The following is a 7,196-nucleotide window of genomic DNA, read 5'->3' as shown; positions in this document are numbered from 1 at the left end:
CTTTGGTTGAAATTTCTGCAGATACTGTTACTACTGCTTTTTACTCTCACTGGATTGCAAGGTTTGGTGCTCCAAATATTGTCACAACGGATCAAGGTCCTCAATTTGAAGCAGCACTCTTCAAAGCTCTCACCAACCTTATTGGTTGTGAGCGTGTAAGGACTTCTGCATATCATCCTGCGACTAATGGAATTCTTGAAAGATGGCATCGTACTCTAAAAAGTTCCATTATGTGTCATTCAAACAAGAACTGGGTTGAAGTTTTACCTACTGTCTTACTTGGTTTACGTACCTGCTTTAAAGAAGATTTACAAGCATCTCCAGCTGAAATGCTCTATGGAACTACTTTGCGGATTCCAGGAGAATTTTTCATCGAAGAAGATCTTCCTGTTGATCCAGAAATTTTTATTGAAAAACACAGAGTTCACATGAGAGAGATCAAGTCTCAACCGACTTCACATCATCACAAGAAAACACCTTTCTTTCATAAAAATTTATTTGATTGTACTCACGTTTGGATTCGAGAAGATGCTGTTAAAAAATCTCTTCAACCACCTTATACTGGTCCTTTTCGTGTTATAAATAGAATAAGTGATAATCTTTTTACTATTGATGTTGCAGGTAAACTTGTTAATGTTTCTACTGAACGACTTAAGCCTGCATTTTTGCCTAAGGAGATAACTTCTGATCCAGTTATTCCTAGTTCTACTTCTAATCCTGTTTTTCCTACTAACACTGGTCATGGAACATTGAAAACCTACCCTGGTCGGAAAAAGAAGGTTCTTTTCGCAACATAGGATGTCGCTAGGAGGGGAGTACTGTGGCGATCCTTTTACCGACCATCGATTTATGTACCTTTTTATCGACGAAGATTGTTACCATGTTACTATATTCATTTATTGATTGATTGATGTATTTCCATAGCAACGTTATTCATTCCTTATAATATATATATATATATATATATATATATATATATATATATTTGTATTCTTTCGTTCTCTACAAAACATTGTATTAATCGTTACAATTTATTAAATATTTATAATTATATAAAAGTCTAGTGATTTCTCGCGAGTTCCTCCACAGAGCTGACAAAGACAGACATAATCGGTCTATCTTTGTCTCTTTCATGCGTGTGCGTGTAATATACATGTACACACCACAGACGCGCGAATCTGTTTCTCTTCGTCGTATATTCACTCACTCTGTCTCTTTCTGATCGTTCACTTTGTTTCGTCTGCCCCGCACACTCTCCCTCTCTCTCCCTTTATTTTTGTTTTATATACTATATACAATTTATCTTTTCCATTTACAGTAAGAATAATTTTTATAACAATTTACACCTATATGTGAACAAATAATAAAATTCATTGGAATCAATTTATATGAAATATGTGTAAGTTAGTAAAATCATTACTTCAACGAATTACTTCGACGTATGATGTAATAATAAGATTCACAGATTTTTTTATAAATTATAAATGCATATACTTATTACCTATCAAAATCATGTGAATATTATTGTATTGTGCGAATATATTGTATGCCATTATATATTTCATGTTTGATAATAAAAATAATACATAAAATTTTTGTTTGTTTGTACAAAAAGCTATATATAAAACAGAAAAAATGTAATCTATTATTTATATTATCAAACATGAAATATATAATGGCATACAATATATTCGCACAATACAATAATATTTACATGATTTTTATAGGTAATAAGTATATGCATTTATAATTTATAAAAAAAACTGTGAATCTTATTATTATATACATCATACGTTGAAGTAATTCGTAAAGTAATGATTTTACTAACTGACACATATTTTATATAAATTGATTCAAATGAATTTTATTATCTGTTCATATATAGCTACAAAATGTTATAAAAAATATTCTTACTGTAAATGGAAAAGATAAATTGTATACAGTATATATATATGAGAGAGGGGGGAGGGAGGGAGGGGGAGGGGGAGGGAGGGAGGGAGGGGGAGAGAGAGAGAGAGAGAGAGAGGAAGGGAGAAAAGCGCGAGTGGACGTCTAAAAGAATATAGAAGCGGTCGAGAACAGCATTTACGAAAATTGGAAATATTGGAACAGGATGTGGAAATAAAATAAGAACATATATAAATATATATTATAATTATAATATATTTTTCACAATATACAAAATTTTATAAATATAACAGAATTTATATTATTACGCGTGCGTGCGTATGTGTGTGCGTGTGTGTGTGTGTGTGCGTTTGTGTGTGTGCGCTTGTGTGTGCGCGTGCGCGCGCGTGTGTTACTATATATATATAACTGATTGAATAAATTTATATATATATATATAAAATAAAAAATATATAGATATATTATATACCCATAGGCGTCCGCAGAGGGAGGCAAGAGAAGGCATTTGCCCCTTTTTAGAATCAGTACAAAAGTCTCTCCTTTTGAATAAATACTGAACTTTATTTGCATATAAAAAAATTTAGGAAAGAACAAAAAATAAGAAACAAAAAAATTATGCTCCTCTCTGGAAGAAATCATACCATACGGACGCCTATGGGTTTATAATACTAGTAACTAGACACACAAGCGTGCGCCGCGCGCGCGCCATTATTTGGTTTATCCCTTTCTCGTTGTTCTCGCAGAATGAATCTCGCAAATAAACATACTCTTCAAATATCTAAAAGAATATGTGTCTATTTGCAAAATCACTCTCCAAGAGCTACTCTCGAGAGTAATTTGCAGGAGGATACGCATCTTATAATATATATTATACATTTTTAAAAAAGGCATGTTAGTTGAATCTCGTCCCTTTCTAAAAAAGGCATTAGTCGAATCTTGAATATATCGCAGTATTGTTGCCTCTTTTCCGCGATGTTGATTGGCTGTCTTGAATGCTATTGTGCTTTATATTCGTTGCATCGAATTGTCATCGCGAGGGTCAATTTGACAGTTGTTAAAAATATAATTATAAATATAAAATCATTTATGATACATACCGACACCGGGATATGTGCCCGGCGCCGCAGGATACGCTCCCGCAGCAGGATATATGCCCGGGCCCGCAGGATACGTACCTGCAGGATACGCGCCCGCGCCCGCGGCGCCGGGCACATATCCCGGTGCCGGTACGTATCCTGCGGGACCGGGCATATATCCTTGTGCGGGAGCATATTCTGCGGGCCCGGGCATATATCCTTGTGCGGGAGCGTATCCTGCGGGCCCGGGCATATATCCTTGTGCGGGAGCGTATCCTGCGGCACCGGGATATGTGCCCGGTGTCGGTACATATCCTCCGAGTGGCCCGGGCATATATCCCGGTGCGGGAACGTATCCTGCGGGTGGCCCGGGTCGTCGGTTTTTTTTTCTTCTCTCCCGATTTACTGCCCGCCGTACAGCCTCATTTATGCGCTGAAAAAAGAAATTAGTTTTAGATATTATTACATACACTCATATACTCTCTCTCTCTCTCTCTCTCTCTCTCTCACACACACACACACACACACACACACACGAAACAGGGGAAAAAGTACATGGGACCTTCGTAAAGTTGCATATCTTTGCCTATAAGAAAAAAAATAAAGTTGTTGAAACTGTGCATATTTGTTAATCTTTTTCTATGTATAAATTCTGCAAAGTTATAAATTTTTCTCAGCGATGCAAGCTGTCAAATACAATCAATGTAAAAATAAGAATTTTTTTCTAAAAAATTATAGTTTTTATAAAAATGAAATTAATTTTTGTAAATTTTATTTCCAATCAAATTGTAACTTTTTTTCAAAAGATAATGTGTCGATTTTTACAATAATAGTATCTAACATGTTGCATCGCTGAGAAAAAAGTGTAATTCTGCAAAATTGTATATGTAGAAAAAGACTAATGTAATACAGTTTCAACTACTTCATTTTTTTATAGGCAAAGATATATATATTTTAGAAAATATTATAAAACTAACCTTTTTTACGTTTTGTCCCGGTGCGGTCGACATCGGTGCCGGGGTCGGCATCGTCATCGGTGCCGGGGTCGGCGGCGGCATCGTCATCGGTGCCGGGGCAGTGTGGCGATATGGGCCGGGTTTTTCGCGTATGCGCGGCCAATACGCTATCAGTAAAGTACCTATTTCCAAGAAAGAGGGGTATCGTTAATCGCCCCGCAAATTTTTTTTTAATTTTTGAGAATCGGTAAAAAATTATATATATACATATATATATGAACTTTTTCGATTTATATATATATATATATGCAACATTTTCTTTATCAATTCTCAAAAATAAAAAAAAATTGTCTACACACACGCGCGCGCGCACATATATAAAAATATAATTAGCTCCATTTATTATTGTAGAATAAAATAAAAAAAAGCTGAAAAGGGGAAAGGGCTAAAATAACTTTAAAAATAAAACACTTTTAATATAACTCAAAATAAAATATTTTATTTGGCAGAAAAATATTAAAGAATACCAACATTTGTTGCAAGGGTAAGGAAAACTGCCAAAAACCTTACCAGTATTCATAAACAAAAAATTAATCAAAATTAATAAACAAAAAATATTAACGTACTAGAATAATAAAGAAACATCGGATAATAAATTTTAAATAAACTATATTTTATAATAAACTATATCTTATAGTAAACTAAAAATAAAATAACGTTTTAAATAGATTTTATAACATATATATGTATATATGAAACTCTAAATATAAATATAATTAAAATCAAATTAATGTTATAAACTTAATTATATAACAAATTATAATTATCTAAATAAAATAAATAATTATAGAAATAAAAATAGAATAATAATTATATATTTAGAAATAAAATTATAAAAATAAAATTGCACAAAGCTTTGACTTTTACAGGTACACAAGTTTACGTTATTAAGATATATTATGACTCTGAAAAGAGAATAATAATAAAATTCTGAAAAAAAACAAGTTTATAAAAACACATAACTAACATGCATTAAGAGAATATTGGCTAGATGTGTGACTCTACAAAATAAAATAATTAAATAATAAAATTAATGAAATAATAAAATAGTAAAATAAAATAATATTTAAAAGTGAAAAAAAAACAAAATGATTAAGAACCATCAGGTGTGCATTGTTCTCCATATAAATTTTGCGCGTTATGCAGTTCCAAATGCCTGGCGTCTACTTCAAAGTTTACACAATTAATGTTTTGTGATTGAAAATGAGACCGAATAACACAAATCGCGGAAACAGTATCATTACACAATCGGTTCCTTTTTTTATTTTTTATATCTGTTACTATTGAAAAAATTCGTTCGGCCTCGGCATTCGAATGGGGAAAAGAAAGAACTATTTCGATTAAAGATTCTAAATTTGGAAACATTTTTTCCCCAGAAATATCTTTAAATTCTACTATTTTTTTCCACATTAGATCTATTTTTAAAGACGCTAACTCTGTTTTCTGCTCATCATCAAAACATGATGGCAAAATTCTCCATTCAAAAGCTAACTTTGTGATATCAATATGTCCTAATCGCGTAGCAATGTAGGTTAAATCTTTAATTTTAAGTCTACCTTCTTCATAAAGAGCAATCTTCGGTTCTAGAAAAGTTAATTATTCAAATAATTTATCTTTATATGGTAAACGCTTCAGCATTTCTCGAACTGCTGTGATATAAAAATCTAAACATTTTAATTTAATTTGTTGCGCGCATTCCAAAGATAATGTTTCTAATAATGTATTACATTCGGGTCCAAGATATATATTTTCAATATGTTGAATATTATTTTGATCGTCTATATTTAAAGTAGAAATATCTTTAAGAGCATTAAAATTTATGAAATTTTGAGCTATCTGGTGAATTAATTTCTGGCTAGTTGAATATAATTTATGAATTAAAATATCACGCGACTGAAATAAAGCATTAAAACTATTAAAATAATTTAATGAATATTTTAAGAATAATAAATATGCTTTAATTGAATTATCATTTAACATTGCTAAAATGGTTTCCGCAGATTTCGTTTTATCCTCTACTGTCGCTAAAATAAAATAATTTTTTAGAACTTCCCAGTTGTCGAGAAGTCGTACAACGCAATTGTGTAACACAAGCCATCTAGTACTAGATAATTTTAAAATTTTATTTCTCTCTACATTGAAAAATTCTTGAAACTCTTTTAAAATTGCACTTCTTTTTGCACTGCCCGAAATATAAGTGGCAACTCCTCTAATTAAATTTTCACAAGATGACGGCAATTTTTCACACGCTTTACTGGCTACAATCGCGGAAGAATGGCAAATGCAATTTAATGTTATTAATTCTGGTATTTCTAATTTTAAACGAGACATAAAAGAGTTATTGCGTCCTGTCATTACTGATGCATTATCACATGCCATTCCAACAATATTTTTGATAGGAATTTTTTTTCTTTTAAAAGATTTTTAAAATTTTCAAAAATTTTACTCGCGGTGCAATCTGTCGCATCTAAAGATAATAATTCTAATAACTGCGTTACAACATTTTTATTTAAAAGTGACACATATCGAACAAGAACGCACATTACTTTGGTGTCTGAAATATCTGTGCTTTCATCAATTAAAATGGAAAATTTACAACTTCGTAAGTTTTGAACAATATTTTCAATTTCGCGTTTTGCAATAATTTTTGTGATAATATTTGCGCACTTATGTCGAGCAAGTGAAACATCTTGTGCAATTTCAGAATCTATATAAATATCTTTTAATAACGGAATTAAATGATTCACCGTACGAAAACAACGTTATGCTCTGCAAAAAAAGAAGCTAATTTTATTTCTGCGCGTTTGACTTTATCCTTATGCGTTAATGTGCTTGTATTTTCAGTCGCGTTATGTTTTTCGGAATTAATTTCTTTCGAATTTTCCAAATGTTTAAATGTTTCAGAATGTTTAATTAAATCCGTTTTGCAGCACCTGATGGTCTTATTACATATTATACAAATTGCTTTATTTTCTACAGGATGAGGAGCCAACCATCCTTTAAAAATATTTTCATCTAGCCATGCTTTTTGAAATTTCCTAATTCTCTGTTTTTTAATTGCTCCTTTTCCTACGTTATCCATTTTAATATTATTGTATTAATAAATATATAATAAATAATATTATTTATAATTAATCGACTTACCTAACTAACCCTTACTGCTCGCTGTCAGTACTCTGCGTTGATACCACTGCTT

The 7,196-nt window shown here is 31.6% G+C and overlaps 1 pseudogene; it reads right to left on the bottom strand.

Moving 5' to 3' along the window:
• Positions 1 to 2,678: 2,678 nt before the first annotated feature.
• Positions 2,679 to 7,082, bottom strand: LOC145948745 (zinc finger BED domain-containing protein 5-like; annotated as a pseudogene).
• Positions 7,083 to 7,196: the final 114 nt, after the last annotated feature.

Source organism: Prenolepis imparis, unplaced genomic scaffold (genome assembly GCF_030444845.1).
Source record: "Prenolepis imparis isolate NDT839.2.m4 unplaced genomic scaffold, iyPreImpa1.0 SCAF_640, whole genome shotgun sequence".
NCBI classification, from domain to species: domain Eukaryota; kingdom Metazoa; phylum Arthropoda; class Insecta; order Hymenoptera; family Formicidae; genus Prenolepis; species Prenolepis imparis.
The sequence above is the reverse complement of the archived record's forward strand: the minus strand, read 5'-3'. Positions and strand labels throughout refer to the sequence as shown.